Source organism: Balaenoptera physalus (assembly GCF_965194825.1).
Source record: "Balaenoptera physalus genome assembly, chromosome: 12".
Taxonomy (NCBI): Eukaryota; Metazoa; Chordata; class Mammalia; order Artiodactyla; family Balaenopteridae; genus Balaenoptera; species Balaenoptera physalus.
Window position 1 is genome coordinate 54,727,283 of NC_138897.1, and position 19,178 is coordinate 54,746,460.

General features: G+C 38.9%; 1 long non-coding RNA gene across 1 annotated transcript; it reads left to right on the top strand.

Annotated features, from left to right (window-relative positions):
• The first annotated feature begins 1,765 nt into the window (after window positions 1–1,765).
• Window positions 1,766–15,490, top strand: LOC309639754. The gene is made up of 2 exons (XR_014251837.1): window positions 1,766–13,157; window positions 14,304–15,490. It is a non-coding gene; the product is annotated as an uncharacterized lncRNA (long non-coding RNA).
• The last annotated feature ends 3,688 nt before the right edge of the window (window positions 15,491–19,178 follow it).

The following is a 19,178-nucleotide window of genomic DNA, read 5'->3' on the forward strand; positions in this document are numbered from 1 at the left end:
ACTCATCAGAAACATGTAGTCACAGGGGTTCACACTTGTGTCTAGCAGTGATAATGTGAACCTTCCTTTCCTTTGTGATCATTTTTTTTTTGCTTGGCCTTGAGAATGAGAAGATACAGTCACTTAGAGTTGTGAACTTCCAACAGAAATAGCATTTCTGTCCTACTTGAGAAGTGGCCAAGGATGAATGAACCTTGCCCTCATGGACTTCAGATGCCAAATTCCTGGAGTTCCATACAATCAGGGCTGGTTCAAGAGGGACACATTCAAGTCTGAAGACTTTTAAAAGTATGAAAATGTATTTTTCCTGTTATAAGAACAATCTGTGTTTATAGGTAGGTTTTTTAAAAGGTAGATAGTGGTAAAGAAAATTTAGTGCATTATTTTCTAGTAGTATTTAACTATTGTACAATGACTTTTTGATTTTGTGTCATCTCCCCTATAAGAGTGAGGCAGCCTCAAGGAATGAGCTTTATCTTAATCATCTTTCTGTGCTGAGTGGCTTTATATCACATCCTTATGTGACTGTGGACTAAATGAGCAAGAGAGGTTACTGCAACCATTGTTTCAGGTCTACAGTTATATAACCAATAACAGCGCACTATCACACAGGAGAAAGTAATCTGATTAATAAATGGGCAGAGGAACTGAATAGACATTTTCCCCAAGAAGACATACTAATGGCCAACATGTACACGAAAATGTGCTCAACATTGCTAATCAACAGGGAAATGCAAATCAAAACCAAAATAAGATATCACCTCACACCTGTTAGAATGGGTATCATCAAAAAGAGAAGTGTTAGCAAGAGTATGGAGAAAAGGAAGTGTTTGTACACCGTTAGTGGGAATGTAAATTGGTACAGCCTCTATGGAAACAGTAAGGAGATTCCTCAAAACATTAAAAATAGAACTACCATACAATCCCACAATCCCACTTCTGGGTATATATCCAAAGGAAATGAAAACTGGATATTGAAAAGATACCTGCACTCCCATGTTCATTGCAGCATTATTCACAATAGCCAAGATATGGAAACAACTTAAACAATCATCAGTGGATGAATGGATAGAGAAAATGTGGTATATATACAATGAAATATTATTCAACCGTGAGAAAGAATGAAATCTTGCCATTTGCAACAGGATGGGTGGACCTGGAGGGCATTATGCTGAGTGAAGTAAGCCAGAGAGAGAGACAAATGCTGTATGGTATCACTTATGTGTGGAATCTTTAAAAAAAAAAAGTCAAACTCTTAGAGAATAGAAAAGTGGTTGCCAGGGGCTGGTGGGGGGGGGGGTTGGGAGAAATAGGTAGAGTTTGGTAAAAGGGATCTAATGTAAAACGTGGCAAATATAGTTGATGAATTGTATTGTAAAATTGAAATTTGCTAAAGAGAGTAGAACTTAAATGTTCTCACAAAAAAAAAAAAAAAAAAGGATAAATAAGAAAGGTACATTTGATAGTGTATATATGTCAATGCTACACTCACACTTCATCCCAGCTTACCCTTCCCCCTCCCCGTGTCCTCAAGTCCATTCTCTACGTCTGTGTCTTTATTCCTGTCCTGCCCCTAGGTTCATCAGAGCCATTTTTTCTTTTAGATTCCATATATATGTGTAAGCATACGGTATTTGTTTTTCTCTTTCTGACTTATAGCTGGTGGGAAGCAGCTGCGTAGCACAGGGAGATCAGCTCGGTGCTTCGTGACCACCTAGAGGAGTGGGATGGGGAGGGTGGGAGGGAGGCGCAAGAGGGAGGGGATATGGGGACATACATATATACTATAGCTGATTCACTGTTCTACAGCAGAAACTAGCACAACATTGTAAATCAATTATACGCCAATAAAGATGTTAAAAAAAATAAGAAAGGTAATGGGTGTGTTAATTAAATGGGGGCAATTCTTTCACAACTTAAAAGAACATCAACTCATCTGGAGCAAAAGCCCGAGGCAGAGAGGGAACCTCAGAATAAGACCCACAGAGAATGGCTAGGAAGTGGTTCAACAGCTTGCAGCTACAGCAAGAGGAGGACAATGAGACTTGGCTCTGGTGTGAGGCCCACTCAGGAATAGGAAGGTCAGTCTATGTATAGTGTGACTCTAAATTCTCAAAGGGAGTCTTTTGCAGGTCTCAGTTTACAAGTGAATTGAAGAGCACTATTTCTAGACCCTCACTCTTGGAATCATAAGAACTGAACTTTGTGCACCTCACTTTCCCCAACTGTAAAATGGGGGAAATAATTGTATCTACCTCACAGGGTTGTATAGAGGATTAAATGAGATAGCACATGTAAGGGGCTTAGAAGAATGTTTGGCACGTAGAATCTACTCAACAAAAGTCAGCTATTATTATTTCCAGAATTTGATTAATGGGAAGAACACTTTCCAAATTGGAAGGATAGGATCAGGAAAATTCTTTGTGCCATAGGGCTCAGAGAAAGAAGGATTTAGAGACATCTCCTTTATTGTCAACAAGCATGAACAAATATTATTTTACAAATTTGATCCCTACACTCCACAATTTACTGATAAATTATCCATGGGTGATGATGGCAGTCTACAGTTGAATCAGCCTTCCACCAGTGGAAAAAGAAATCATATGCCTATTTATTTGGCTTTACTTCTCTCTTTTTCTTTCACTTATCTCTCAAATATATATAATTTCCTCATTTTCCTTTCTGACAGGGCAGCACAAAATGTCAGAGTTGGGCAAATAGCATCATGTGGCCACAGAATTCTTTTTTTTTTTATAGGTGCATTTTTAAAAATAAATTTATTTATTTTTTATTTTTGGCTGTGTTGGGTCTTCACTGCATGTGGGCTTTCTCTAGTTGCGGCGAGCAGGGGCTACTCTTCGTTGCGATGCGTGGGCTTCTCATCGCGGTGGCTTCTCTTGTTGTGGAACATGGGCTCTAGGTATGCGGGCTTCAGTGGTTGTGGCACGCGGGCTCAGTAGTTGTGGCTGGCGGGCTCTAGAGCACAGGCTCAGTAGTTGTGGTGCACGGGCACGGGCTTAGTTGCTCCGCAGCATGTGGGATCTTCCCGGACCAGGGCTCAAACCCATGTTCCCTGCATTGGCAGGCGGATTCTAACCACTGCGCCACCAGGGAGGCCCCACACAATTCTTTTTATCACCTGAACTCATAGGAGGGGAGTTCTTTCTCCTTCATTCCCAGAGAAAGGCACTGTTCTGATGAACGAGGGAGTCAAGATTGGTAATAATAATACCATCAAACTGCTTTCTGAAGTGAGCACTTGGGTGAAACACGTTGTTTTCCTACCCCAAATCTAAAGTGTTGAAAATATTCTCTCGGTGAGCCTGAGGGAAAATAGGCATTCTCATACATTACTGGTGGGAAGGAAAAATGGTATAAACCCAATGGAGGGGATCAGACAGTAGCTAGCCAAATTACATACACATTTATCCATTGACTAGCAGCCCCCTTTTAGGAATCTACTCAAAGACAGTCTGGCAAAAATATGAAAGCATGTCTGTTAGGGGAAACACTGACCAAAACTGCTCACCCTGGAGAGGCAAAATAGTAGCCACTTGCATGAGTCTACTTACAACAGGAGGTCCTGGTAAGAAACATGGAACTAACAAGCTACCACCAAGTCGTAGAATTCGGGAAAGGTCAAAAGGAGAGAGGAGACGCCAGTCCATATGTCCTACCAACCTCCCAGAATCCTTCTTGTTGGAATCCATCTTGGCTGAACGATGCGTGCACCACCAGGAAGGGCTCCCTGAGTGAGAACGATTGGCCAGAGACAACCTGGAAACTAACCCCATTCCCATAAAACCCGAGACTGCGAGCCACGTGGCAGAGCAGTCCTTCTGGATTCCCTTACCCTCCTGCTCTCCACCTGGGTGCCCCTTCCCAATAAAGTGTCTTGCTTTGTCAGCACGTGTGTCTCCTGGGACAATTCATTTCCGTGTGTTAGATGAGAGCCCACTCTCGGGCCCTGGAAGGGATTCCCCCTTCCTGCAACCTATCTACACAAGGCTATTCATCATAGCGCTACTTGTAATTTCAAAAGACTGGGAACAGCTCACTGTCTATCAACAAGGGTTTGGATGAATAAACTAAGGCACAATTACACAATGCAGTACCATGCAGCCGTGAAAGTAAATGTGGAATATCTATGTATATACTGCTCTGGAGTGATTTCCTGGACAAATGGAAATACCAAGTGCAAAACAGTGCATCTGATAAGCTGTCTTATATCTAAGAAAGGTGTGGGATAAGAATATATAAGTATTTTGCTTGTACTTAAATAATGGAAGGATAAACCAAAACCTAATAAAAATCGTTATCTCTGTGGGGCGGAAGGGACACAGCAGGTGGGACCAGTGCTTCATAGGACTGAGTTTTGATCTCCCTATATGTTCTACATAATCATGAAACAAAATTAAATCAAAATGAAACTAGCAAGCCCTCCAAATCAAAAGCAAAATGAAACAAATTCATTAAAAAAATATATTCCTTACATTGCAGATGAACTCAGGCCAGGAGGTGGTATTACAAACTGTATTTTGTTCAGACCCAGAAACTGAGACACTAAGAGCTGAACTGTGGCTGATGGGAGGAGGCATCATAGAATTCTGGTTTGCTTCTTGATCTTGGTTGGTTGACCAATCTCCTTTCATTGCACCTCCTTTCTTTGGGAGGTGAGCATCTCACAGGAAAGGTAACATGAATCGCTAACAAAGCCAATGACAGCATACTTTTAAGGAGGTATCCTGTAATTGTGTCATCTGGTCAGATTTACTAGTGAATGGGGAAAAAACCATGAACAGCAAGCAGCTTAGGATTCCTAAAACTGATCAGTGCGTTCCGTGGACGACAGATTTGCACTCATAGGACTGAAGTTCTGTTGATGAAGAAGCTATTGGTGCATCTGAGCTGTCATTCCTTGGACATTGTCCTCGGAGCCATATTCCCCATATGCGTGGAAAAACGTGGCATCTGGCTCCTCAGCAGAGCCAGCCAAAGAAGTCAGTCCCAACTTTCAAGGCAGCTTTCCTCAAAGTCGTTCTGGACGAAGATTCCAAACCAGTGCTCCTAGCACTTTCAAAGAGTTTCTTCAGCCACAGGGAGAGAGTGAATGGTGCTGCAAAGCTGCCAAAACAGTATTCAAGTTTCCCTCTTGGAACGGCTAGAGGAGCCAGCTTCTTAGGAAGCAGCCTGCTGCTGCGGGCTGACATGGGGCCCCAGCAGCGTTGAAAAGTCTCTGACTACCCTGAAGTTGGAGGCTGTCCCGGGGAATCGATGCAGTGTAAGCTTGGGCAGGCCAAATGGCCACTCGGAACTGCCAAAGGCTGCCTGGATCACTAGTTCACATAAGCTTGGGCTCAGCAGGCTAAGCTGCTGGCATTTGTTCAGTGGGGAAAAAAATAAAATAAACTTTGTATGGCAAGTGATAACCCTGACATTTCAATATATTTACCACAATGATGTTTCCTAGAGTGACAGAGTAAAACAAATTAGAATTATAAATGCCATCCAATTTTCCTAACAGCTCTTGTGAGTTATTAGTGGAAATCAAATCACCTTAGTCAATCAAAGACAGCATAAATGCCACTATGCTGTTCTCCCTGAAGATCTGAAAACACCTATCATTCCTATGGAGTGCTGCAACTCCTTCCTTGCAGTAGAGACTAAGCACGTCTGCATAAATACGAAAATCAAGTCAATGATTTGTACTTCTACTTAGTATTGTACTTAGACTTGGTTACCTCTTTGAGCTTGGGCCTAAAATTTGATGCAATGCTTGAAGCTTAGGAGCTCTGGAAGTGAATCAAAACATATCATTATCCTTTCTGCCTTGGAAATCAGTGTATGAGTGTCACACTATCTGCATGTATAGAGGAATTTAAAATCAGCATTAACTCATGATCATTCTACATGAGACATTGAATTGAGGGTCTGTGACTGTTTTTCGAGGAGACTTCTTGGTGAGGTGCAGGACACTTGGAAGGCTGCTTGAAATAAATCTTTCATTCCCATCCACCTTCACCTGGGGAGGAAGCAGAGAGCCCCTTGTTCCTCTCTTGCTCACGGGTTGTGGTGGTTGCTGAATATTTGGATGGGTTGTCAACTTGATAGCTGTTAGTCATGTCCTCCTTAATTGGAGCCCCATAGAACAATAATGAAGTATCCTCTCCATGCAGATGACTTTGTGATTGATGACCCAGCTGAGGAAATCATTTACAAACACAGGCCAAAATTCAGTCTGGTGATGGATCTCATCTGATATTCTCTTGGTCCTCTGAGTGTGGCTCTTTGATTGACACCCATGGTATTGTGATAACCCAAGAGGAAAATCTTGCCTCTAGACACAACAAAGGCCCCTAAATTGACTCACTCTTATTGAAATGGAGTGAAACTTCGTTAGTCTCTTTTTTTAGCTGACGGAAGGTTTAGTGCATATATATTTTTAATGCTGTGTGGGTGAAAATATTACACTGGAAGTAATATTGGTTGATTGACATTTTAAAATATTGAGCTCTGTTTTTGCATGGTCATTTTCTCAGATGTGCAGAAGCAAGCAGGTGCTGGAGTCACAATGATGCTTCCTTTGGGAGGCGGTGTTGTAAAGGGCACAGAAGATGTGTTGATTTAATGATCAATTTCAACTTGCACAAGATTTCCTACCTCCTTTCAACAACGAATTAAGTCACATAGCAACACTTTTATTTATTTATTTATTTTTACTGTTAAGGATACTCAGCTTACCATTAGAAATAATTGGGTTAATTTAAAAATTATAAATGAATGATAGAATATTCCAAGAAAGTACAACCTAATAATCTGCAGCAGACATTTGTAGGGAAAGCTGCTATTCGTGCTAAGGAGGGCTACTGAGTGAGATTTTAAAATAAAAATCAAATGGCTAGTATGCACCAGGAATTGTTCTCATTATAAGTTATAGGAATCATCTCAGGCAAGAGGGTTCGGAAAATAATGAAAAGAATTAGAAGAATGTCAAATTATGTGATTAACATTGTCTGATGCGATGTTAAGTGCAATGCATTTATATCCATGTAGACAGATTCTTGCATTTATGTTTTCCCTTTAGAACCATATTAAGTAGAATTAATGTTTATCTGTTGCTCTCAGACCTTAGAAATGTACTCCAAGGATCTTGAGCAAAGATACTGGCAAGAACTTAGGGCAACTGACAATGATATATAGTGACCTATTTTATCTCATTCAATTATAATGTAAGTATAGGAAAATCCACCCATTCATTCACTTAGTCATCCATTATTTCACACAATTACATATTGAGGGCTTACTAGGTGACTGAAGTTCAGGGTTAAAATTAGATCTATATCAATTCTGTGATTATAAAAATACATGTGGTCATAGGCAGTACATATGTAAATGCATGTTTTCATGCGTTCATTTGAATATTGTTGAGCACCTATTACAAGTAAGGTACTGTGCTAGGCATGACCAGAAATATAGCAATGAATTGGAAATGATACTCTACCTCTTTGTGATATAATCACCACTTGCCAGTCTTGAGGAGGGTAGAGCTCGGTTTAGAGAATGTTCCATGAAGTAGACAGTATTTGAGCTGGACCTTGGAGGGCTTGGATTTCCCTTGGTGGGGATGGGGAAAGAGAAAATAGAAGAAACTTTCTAAGTAACTATTCAGAGATGGAAAGCGGCAGGGAATGTTTAGAATGACCATTTGGCAAGGCACAGCAGAATGATGGAATGAGCCAAGAGGAGCAGCTGCAGGAGATAAATAAGGGACCAGATCAGAGCAGGCTCGCTTTGAATACCGGAGAGTGTGAGCTCTGTTCTTACACATTGGGGTGCCATTTGTGTTTTCTGAGGAAAGTCGTAATAAGATCAGACCTGGGCTAGAGCAACCTTTACCAGATGGTGGTGTAGAGGGTGTCTTTAAGGGGGAGCAGCCCCAGGTATGGGGACCAATTAGACAAGTGGTGGAGACATACGTGAGACATGTGAGAAGGAGTGAACTTACAGGGCTTGATAACACACTGAATGTGGAAGATAAGGAAGGAGAGGCCAAGATGGCATCACGCTTTCCAAACCCGAGTGGGGAGAAGGAAAGTCAGAGATGGGAAATATTTGGGGCTAAAGATGGTAAGTCCTACTTTATGCTGCGTGAACACATATACCATATAATTTCTAACAGTATTTTCTCCTTTTCACAGTAAAATTTCTCCTAAAAGTAAAAATTGCTTTACTTCCTAGAATTAAATGGTCAATAGTTTCTTAAAGTTGGCATTGCCTAGGGAGTGATTTCCTACAGCAGGTAAAAGCAGTCTTAGCACTAACGTTGTCTTTCTCAACATTTACATTTCAAGAGTCATAGAAAAGACAGCACCTACTTAAGGAGAGGTAAATAAAGCTGACTCCTCCAGCCCCCAGCACTGATAGGGGTCTGGCTGCTGGGAGCAAGGAGAGTAGAGGTGACCTGACTGGGATCAACGCAGCCCTGGATTCTCTCACCGCCAGCCCTGTCCCCTGGGGGGCGATTGAGTGAGTGGTGTCAGCAGGGGAAGAGAGAATGCGGTGGTATCGGCGAGCCTTCATTCCCTCACACGTTAGCCAGCAGCTGGTTTCTTTTGTCCATTTCCTGCTCACCTTCAGTGTCTGCTTGGCTCTTCCTTTTGGTTTTACCTTCTCATATATTTTACTTCTCTTCAATCCTGACAATCCTAAACTAGTTTGACTCCCCATCCTCTGTTCTTTCAGACCTTCTTCCTGCCGTTTTCCTGCCTCCTGTTTTATTTTGATTTTTTATTATGAAATAATCCAAACATATAGAAAAAAATCATAGAGAATAAGTAGTGTAGAAAACACCCACTCACCATGAAACTTTAACAAGTGTTAACATTTTGCCTTATTTGCTTTGGATCTTTTTTGAGAAATAAAAATACTCTTTCCTGTGTCTCTTTTTCTCTATAGGTATAGATATATTTGTGTATCTCACACACAGAGTTAAAGTCCGTTTGTACATCTCTTCCATACCATGACACTCTCATTCCCCAGCTATTGGCACTATCTTGAATTTGTCATTTTCATTTCCTTGCATGTTTTTATATTATTAGTGAGACTACATATATACCCCATACAAACATTAAATAGTGTTGTTTTGCATGTTTTCAATTTTTGTACTGATAATATATTGATATTCTATAACTGGCCTTTCCCTCCTCCAATCTAATGTTTTTGAGATTTTTCTATGTTGATAAACACACCTCTAATTTATTTGGTTTGATAGCTGTATAAAGTCCTTTGTATGAATATACTACAATTTATTTATCCAATTTGCTGTTAATGAACATTAAATTGTTTCCATTTTTTTTCTTTCTACAACAAAAATAGCTGTGACGATTATTCTTGTGCATGTCTTCTTGGGCACATACACTAGAGAATTTATCTGGATTACATACCAACAATTGTTATATTATCAGGCACGCTGTCTTTACTAATAATTGCCATATTGATCTCCAGAGTTATGGAACCAGTTTGTATGCTCAGTACAGTGTATGAACACTTGGTCTTTCTCCACAATCTCCTCAACATGAGGTACTGTTAGGCTTTTAGATTTGCCAGTGTGTTGGGAATGAAATAGCATCTCATTTTTGTTTTACTTTGCATTTCTTTAATTACAAATGAGATTGAGCATTTCTTCATAAGTTTATTGTAAATTCTAGTTTCCTCTTGTGAAATGCTTGGATATATACTTTGTCCATTTCTTCTGATAGTATGTCCTTTTCTTTCTGATTTGTTTTTCACATATTACTTTTATATGTATCTTCTCCTAGTCTGGGGCTAGATTTTATTTGTGGTATCTTTTGATGTAGAAAAGCTTTTAATTTTAATGAGCCAAATGTATCAATCTTTTCTTATATTTTTGTTTTGTTTTGTTTTTCTACCTTTTCTTCTATTGTCTTTGTTCTCTGGGTATATGTTACAATAACCTTATGAACTTAATTGGCTTGCCTTCCCACTTTTTATTTTCTGAAATAATTTTTGTTTAAAGTGGAGGTTATAAATTTCTTGAAAGTTTGATAAACCTTATCTGTAAAATTTTGCCACTTGTTTTGAGGGGGGAAGACTTTGTGGGTAGAAGAAGTTTTTGGCTGCTACTCTTTTTGACATGTGGTTTAATAATTTACACAGGTTTTCTATTTCTTCAGTTAACTTTGTAAATTAAATTTTTATAGAAAATTATCAATTTATTGGCATAAAGTTACTCAAATTATTTTTTAATGATTTTATCCATCTCTACCTGTAATCATGTCCTCTTAATTGTAATATTACTTATTAAGGTCTTATTTTTTCAAAGATCAACTTTTATTTCATAGATTCTCCCTGTTGTTTGTTTCTATTTCATAAATGTCTTCTTTTACATTTTACTTCCTACTTTATATGCTTTTATGGTGTACTCTGGTGTCCTTTTTCAAGTTTTTATTTAATTGCTTAATTATTTTATTTATTTGCGTTTTCCAGTTTTACTGAGCTATAATTGACGAAATCACAAGATATTTAGAGTGTGACTTGATATACATACATGTTGTGAAAGGATTCCCACCATATAGTTAATTAATACGTGCATCTTAAAAAACGTTGACTGTTTTATAACAAATTCATTGACAGCCAGACATTTCACTCTAAGTAATACTTTAGATGCATATCACAAGCTTTGAAAGGTAGTATGTTTAGCATCATTCAGTAACTTCTGATTTTCTTCTAATCCATGGATACTTAGAGGTTCAATTTTTAATTTCCAAACATATATTTCTTAACTTACTATGTTTTTATTGTTGATTTTGATTTTAATTGTGCTGTGTTCAGAGAATATAGGCTATCTGATATGTATTCATTGAAATTTGTTAGTACTTCCTTTCTGATTTAGATACCTTTAGTTTTTATCAGTGTGTGCTTACAAAGGATCTGTACTCTGTATTTTGGGCATATAGGATTTTACATGTATCTTAGATCAAACATATTAATTTGTTGTTCATATCTTCTATAGTACTCTTTTTTAAAATTTGATGTATCCATTATGCTTCACTTAAGAGAGCTGTAACTTGAGAATTATTAGTTTCCCATGACTTCTCTCAGACTTGGCTTTATATTTCAAGGCCTTGCTGACTAGAGTGGGTTCAGGAGAGAACAATGACATGCCTTCTTGCTGTTTGGTACAAACAATGTCCTGATTAACTCACTGACTTCTATGTTCATTCCTTCAACAAATGTTTACTGAACACTTACGATGTGCCCATCACTGTTATAGGTACTGTGAATAGAACAGTTAACAAACACCCCCAAATCCCTACTTTCAAGGAGCTTATATCAAAATGGGAGAGAGAGAGAGACAGTTCACCATAAACCTCCAGTCTCTAAGGTTGGGTAGCTGCGAGTGCCATGAGGGATAACGCAGGGGAGGGGAGAGAGACGACAGGCTGGTGCGGGGAGCTGCTGTTGCAAGGGGTGGTCAGAGAAGGCACCCTGAGGAGGTGACGCCTCAGAAGCACCGAACAAAGCAAGGAAGTAAGCCGTGTAGTCCCTGAGGAAGATCACTCCAGACAGAGACAACAGAGAGGCCCTGAGGAGGGAGCATATTAGGTTGAGGGAGCACAACCGGTGTGTTTGAAGAATGGCAAGAAGGCCAGCGTGACAGGAGATGAGTTTCATTTTGAAAGGGTACCTCTGTCACCTGCATGGCAACTAACTGTAGTGAAACAGGAGGGGAGAAAGAGGGCCAGCCAGGAGGCTAAGGTGACAGCCAAGGTAAGAGAGGTGACACTGGTTTGCACTACAGAGACACTGGTAGAAGTGGGGGATTTGGAATATATTTTGGAAATTTGGCTCACTGATTTGCTGATGAATTGGATGTCAGATAGACTAGCAAGAGAGGAATCGAGGATGGTTCCTAAGATTTCTACCTGAGCAACTGGGTGAATGGGATCACACTTAATGAGAGGGGAAAGACTTGGGAGGAACAGGTATAGGGGTAGAAATGAAGAGTTTCTCTTTAGAGTATTAACCTGGTGGTGCCTATTAATTACTGTGCCAGTTGTTTGTCTGTTTGCTTGCATATCCACTCCCTGACCTCCTGCCTCTCTACCCTGTATCATAGGGGACTACAACTAATTCTACCCCCACCCCCCACCTCCCTGCAACCACTGCAGCTATTCTTTTTTTGGGGGGGGGGCCCATATTCATTCATTCATTCCTTCATATTCTCTCTCTCACTCTCTCCCCCCCTTTATTTTCTTTTTCTTTTTTTTCCCATTTTTTTAAATTAGTCATCCATTTTATGCACGTCAGTGTATACATGTCAATCCCAATCTCCCAATTCATCACACCACCACCCCCCCACCGCTTTCCCCACTTGGTGTCCATACATTTGTTCTCTACATCTGTGTCTCACTTTCTGCCCTGCAAACAGGTTCATCTGTACCATTTTTCTCAGTTCCACATATATGTGTTAATATACGATATTTGTTTTTCTCTTTCTGACTTACTTCACTCTGTATGACAGTCTGTAGATCCATCCACGTCTTAACAAATGACTCAATTTCGTTCCTTTTTATGGCTGAGTAATATTCCATTGTATATCTGTACCACATCTTCTTTACCCATTCATCTGTCGATGGGCATTTAGGTTGTTTCCATGTCCTGGCTATTGTAAATAGTGCTGCAGTGAACATTGGGGTGAATGTGTCTTTTTGAATTATGGTTTTCTCAGGATATATGCCCAGTAGTAGGATTGCTGGGTCATATGGTAGTTCTATTTTTAGTTTTTTAAGGAACCTGCATACTGTTCTCCATAATGGCTGTATCAATTTACATGCCCACCAACAGTGCAAGAGGGTTCCCTTTTCTCCACACCCTCTCCAGCTTTTGTTGTTTGTATATTTTCCACTGCAGCTATTCTGAGGAGGCAAGAGCAGCCTCTGCTGTGTGCATGTAGATGGAGAAGAGAAGATATTGGAAGCTCGAGCCCTCGGCCCTACTAGTGTGTAAGGTTGGGAAAATCAGAGGGGTCGGGAAGAGAGAGTGAAGTGTATGGTGTCTCCGGAGGAAAGCGAAGATGTGTAGGATGATGGCTGGAACCTGACCGAAACTGACCATTGGCTTTTGATAACATGCAGGTCTTTTTTTTTTTTTTTTTTTTTTTTTAAATTTTTATTTATGAACTTGGCCAGATAAGTTACATATTGAAATCTTCCATTTTCTTAGAATTTTTTTACTTAATGAGACTTTTAATTTTTTTTTAAACATCTTTATTGAAGTATAATTGCCTTACAATGGTGTGTTAGCTTCTGCTTTATAACAAAGTGAATCAGTTATACACATACAATATGTTCCCATATCTCTTCCCTCTTGCATCTCCCTCCCTCCCACCCTCCCCTTCCCACCCCTCTAGGTGGTCACAAAGCACCGAGCTGATCTCCCTGTGCTATGTGGCTGCTTCCCACTAGCTATCTGTTTTACATTTGGTAGTGTATATATGTCCATGACACTCTCTTACCCTGTCACATCTCACCCCACCCCCTCCCCATATCCTCAAGTCCATTCTTTAGTAGGTCTGTGTCTTTATTCCCGTCTTGCCACTAGGTTCTTCATGGCCTTTTTTTTTTCCCTTAGATTCCGTATATATGTGTTAGCATACTGTATTTGTTTTTCTCTTTCTGACTTACTTCACTCTGTATGACAGACTCTAACTCCATCCACCTCATTACAAATACCTCCATTTCATTTCTTTTTATGGCTGAGTAATATTCCATTGTATATATGTGCCACATCTTCTTTATGCATTCATCTGTCGATGGACATTTAGGTTGCTTCCATGTCCTGGCTATTGTAAATAGAGCTGCAATGAACATTTTGGTACATGACTCTTTTTGAACTATGGTTTTCTCAGGGTATATGCCCAGTAGTGGGATTGCTGGGTCATATGGTAGTTCTATTTGTAGTTTTTTAAGGAACCTCCATACTGTTCTCCATAGTGGCTGTATCAATTTACATTCCCACCAACAGTGCAAGAATGTTCCCTTTCCTCCACACCCTCTTTTATTGTTTCTAGATTTTTTGATGATGGCCATTCTGATCGGTGTGAGATGATATCTCATTGTAGTTTTGATTTGCATTTCTCTAATGATTAATGATGTTGAGCATTCTTTCATGTGTCTGTTGGCAATCTGTATATCTTCTTTGGAGAAATGTCTATTTAGGTCTTCTGCCCATTTTTGGATTGGGTTGTTCGTTTTTTTGTTATTGAGCTGCATAACATGCAGGTCTTTGATAACACCTACAAGAGTGTTTCTTTTCTTTTCCTTTTTTTTGGAGGAGTAGGAACTACAGCTTGACTGGAGAGGGTTCAAGGGAGAATGACTTTGTATCTTAGTGGACTGGCCCTTTTTACATGGTTGATGTTCCACTGTAATGCTATTTGTGTGTTTTGACTTGAATTCTGTTTTAGTCTCATGTTACATTGCCACACCAGTTTTTCTGTGTTTTCTTGTTTTGTCTTTTTTGTTTTTTTGGTTAGTGCATTAGTTTACTAGGACTGCTATAACAAATATCTCAGACTGAGTAGCTTAAACAACAGAAATTAATTTTCTCACAGTCTGGAGGCTTGATGTCAGAGATGGAGGTGTCAGCCGGGGGTTGGTTTCTTCTGGGGTCTCTCTTGGATTATAGATGACCATCTTCTTCCTGTGTCCTCACATTGTCCTCCCTCTGTACCTGTCTGCATCCAAATTTCCTCCTCTTAAAGGGACGTTGGCAATATTGGATTAGGGCCCACCCATATGACCTCATCTTAACTTAATTATCTCTTTCTAGATCCTGTCTCTAAATATGGTCACGCTTGGAGGTACTAGGCGTAAGACTACAACATATGAATTTGGGGGAAGGTGATAGAATTCAGCCCATAACAATTACTGTGTATCTAGTGAACTTGTTTTTCATCTTTTTTGTGTGTTTTAAGTTTTTTTTTTTATTATAAAGCAGCAAATGGGGGCTGGATTAAAAAATATGCAATCTGATTAGATTCAGTTTGATCCAGATGGATTGGTCTTCTAGTGTGACTTTCCTCCTGTCGTTTTATTGTGATTTTAATATTTGGACCTATTTCTGCCACATTCTTTTATTATTTCTATTATCATTTTTCTTTACCTTTTTCTTCTTCTCTCCTTCTCCTAATTTCACATGAATTGGGTAAGTTATCAATATTCTCCTTTCTCTACCTTGCCTTTTGAAAGCTTTAAATTGCCTTTCTATTCTTCTGGTAAGGATTCCTAAATTATAAACCTGTGTATGCCTCTGTACATTTTTAAACAAAGCTTAAGATTATTCAATGTTTCTGTTGTCTTCTACAATGCGTTTTAACTCTCTTTTGAACATACTTCACGTTATTGTTACCTAGAGATTTAGATGTTCACTAAAATTTAGTATTTTTATAATTGATCTTTAATTAAAATTTCCAGCATATTGGATCAATGTCTGTAATCCCTCCTATTTTGTGTAATTGTCCTTGTATCAGTTGTAACAAACAACTTTAAAAAGCAGTGGCTTAAACAACAAAGTTTTATTTCTTGCTCACATTCCAGGTTGGCTAGAGGTTCAACTCCTGCATTCTGAAGCCATTGAAGGGGCAGCCCCCATATGGAATAGTGTGGGTGGCTGGGGCAGAGGGAAAAGGGTACCCTGGACTTGAGCTGGCTCTTAAAGCTTCCATGCAAGAGAATTATGCATCACTTCTGCTCACATTTTCTTGGCCAAAGTAAGTCTCATGGCCAAGCCTGACTTCAAGAGGTACAGGAAAATCTAGTTCTCCCATGGGTAAGGGGACAGACTTTGGGTCTTGGTGAGCTGTGCAAGTCATATCCACCTTCACTCTGGCTTCACTTTCTTTCTTGCTGAAACATATTCTTTAATAATTTCTTTAATGAGCATCTGTGGGTGGTAAACTCTTATTTCTATAAGTGTAAAAGGCCTTTATTTTGCTCTTACTCTTAATTAAATGTTTAGCTGTGTATAAAGTTTGAAGCTTATTGTTTCTTTCCCTGAGCACTTTGAAAATATTATTCCATTGTCTTTTGTCTCATATGGTTGCTAATGAAAGTTTTGTTGCAGCCTAATTGCCATTATTTTATAGGTCATCTGTCATTTTGGGCATCTCTTAGATTTTTTAATTTCATTTGGGCATGTATTTATTTTTCCTTATCCTGCTCAAAAGTTGGAATATACATTGAACCTGAGGACTGCTGTCTTTCTTGAACTCTGGAAATTCTCAGCCATTATTTCTTCAATTCTCTTCTTCTGGAACTCCTACTGGATACAAGTTGGAACTGCTAAAATTTACTAATAAATAGAATTTATCCTATTACTTTTTCTATTTCTCTGATTTTTTCTTCTCCAAGATTCCTAATTATTTTTCGTAACTACCTTGTTTCATTTCTGTGTTTTTATTTTATTATTTATTATTATATTTTTCTGGGTGTTGCTTTTTGGCCATACTCGCCATACATATTTTAAAGTCTTTGTTAGATTGTTTTATGACATTGATTTTATTTGGAATGATTTGATTTATTATTTTTTTATTTATCATTCTCTTTGTTAGCATTAGTTTCCTCTGTGTTTTGGAATTTGAGTTTACCAGCTCACTTTAAGTGGGGTGATTCCTTTTTTTCTCGCTCGTTTCCTTTCTGCTTTCCTCTTTCTGCCTAGAGGTTTGGCTGTTGCCTTCAGCCAGGCCCTCATACCTTAGTTATGATCAAGGTTTTATAATTCTACAATATTTCTTTTTTTTTTTTTTCCTCTAAGGAAAGAAGAGGGATTTATTAGATTGGTAAAACAAAAAAGAAAGTGTCTGCACAAGTGTGGTCCAGGGTCCAATCTTCCTTCACCTTCAGACTAGTTGGCCTACTGTATGGATACATATTCTTACTTCTACTACAGGAAGCTACAGAGACAGGTTTTGCCCTGAGAGGGGAGGCCTAACGGTTTCCTGCTTCACTGCCTACAACTGGGTAAAAAAGTCCATCCATTTCTCTCAAAAGACTGAGTCATCCAACCGTGGTCTCAGGCTGCATTCTTCAATTCAGCGTTACTGTAATAAAACTGGTATGTTGATCTCCATCCGCATCCTGTGTCTACTTCTCCATTGGTTCAGAAGCCACATTGGAAAGAGACATGATTATCACTCCCCAAGCCCCAATAACCACCAATGTTTAAGGAAGGAGACATGGAAAAAACAGTCTTACTGCTGAGTGGTATACCATGAGAGTGCAGTGTCATGGAAACCAGAAGAGTCGAGTTTCAAGAAGGAGGGGGTGGTTAACCATCAAGTTAACAGAGACTTCCATTTCAGCCAGGATGAGAATGTCCAAGTGAGGTGTAGGGAGTCAGATCAGACTTTGTCCTTACTAAAATTGCCAGCTAATCAGCATTCAGCCACCAGATTCCAGCAAAGAAAGAGAATGCCAAGGCAGGTTAAAAAGGTTCTGGTCACCAACTCAAGTGTGTGGAGGTGGGGGATTTCCCACCAGACCAGCAAGCAAGCAATGATCTGACACCAGCTGGGTGTCCTACAGTTTAACTCAATTTTTTTTTTTTTATTCAAACAAAGTCACAAAAATTATAATCATCCTCATCAGTCCACTCAGTCCAATGTAATTAATTTTTTTTTCATCTTGATCTTTTGTTAGCACTTTTATGAATTCATCAGTTTTCCATTAGAGTTCTGAAAATGCTTATTCATTCAGTTCAGCAGTATAGTCAGTTACCAGAAACCTATACTTGTCAAAGTCTTTTCCATGGATTCCTTGAAGATGAAACCCATTTATAGGAACATTTTTGCAAAAGCATCAGAGTACACCCAGAACTGTCTGTAAATGACAAAAGACTTAAAAATGACCATGGTTAAAGATTTGATGAAAGTTCATAATAATGCAGTTGACAAGGAAATTTAGTGATTTCTGAGATATACATTTTAAAATAACTAGAATTATGACTTATAACATTATACCAGAACATATAAGATTTTTAGGAATTTCATGTAATGTCTGAAACATTAATTTTAACGTATTTCCATACAAATAACCCAAAGAAAGTTTAGTATTAGTTTTTTTTTTTAACTTTTGAATTTTATTTAATTTATTTTTTTATACAGCAGGTTCTTATTAGTCATCAATTTTATACACATCAGTGTATACATGTCAATTCCAATTGCCCAATTCAGCACACCACCATCCCCACACCCCCGCGGCTTTCCCCCCTTGGTGTCCATACGTTTGTTCTCTACATCTGTGTCTCAACTTCTGCCCTGCAAACCGGTTCATCTGTACCATTTTTCTAGGTTCCACACACATGCGTTAATATACGATGTTTGTTTTTCTCTTTCTGACTTACTTCACTCTATATGACAGTCTCTAGATCCATCCACGTCTCAACAAATTACTAATTTCATTCCTTTTTATGGCTGAGTAATATTCCATTGTATATATGTGCCACTTCTTCTTTATCCATTCATCTGTTGATGGGCATTTAGGTTGCTTCCATGACCTAGCTATTGTAAATAGTGCTGCAATGAACATTGGGGTGCATGTGTCTTTTTGAATTATGGTTTTCTCTGGGTATATGCCCAGTAGTGGGATTGCTGGATCATATGGTAATTCTATTTTTAGTTTTTTAAGGAACCTCCATACTGTTCTCCATAGTGGCTGTATCAATTTACATTCCCACAAACAGTGCAAGTGGGTTCCCTTTTCTCCACACCCTCTCCAGCATTTGTTGCTTGTAGATTTTCTGATGATGCCCATTCTAACTGGTTTGAGATGATATCTCATTGTAGTCTTGATTTGCATTTCTCTAATAATTAGTGATGTTGAGCAGCTTTTCATGTGCTTCTTGGCCATCTGTATCTCTTCTTTGGAGAAATGTCTATTTAGGTCTTCTACCCATTTTTGGACTAGGTTGTTTGTTTCTTTAATATTGAGCTGCATGAGCTGTTTATATATTTTGGAGATAAATCCTTTGTCTATTGATTCATTTGCAAATATTTTCTCCCATTCTGAGGTTGTATTTTCATCTTGTTTATGGTTTCCTTTGCTGTGCAAAAGCTTTGAAGTTTCATTAGGTCCCATTTGTTTATTTTTGTTTTTATT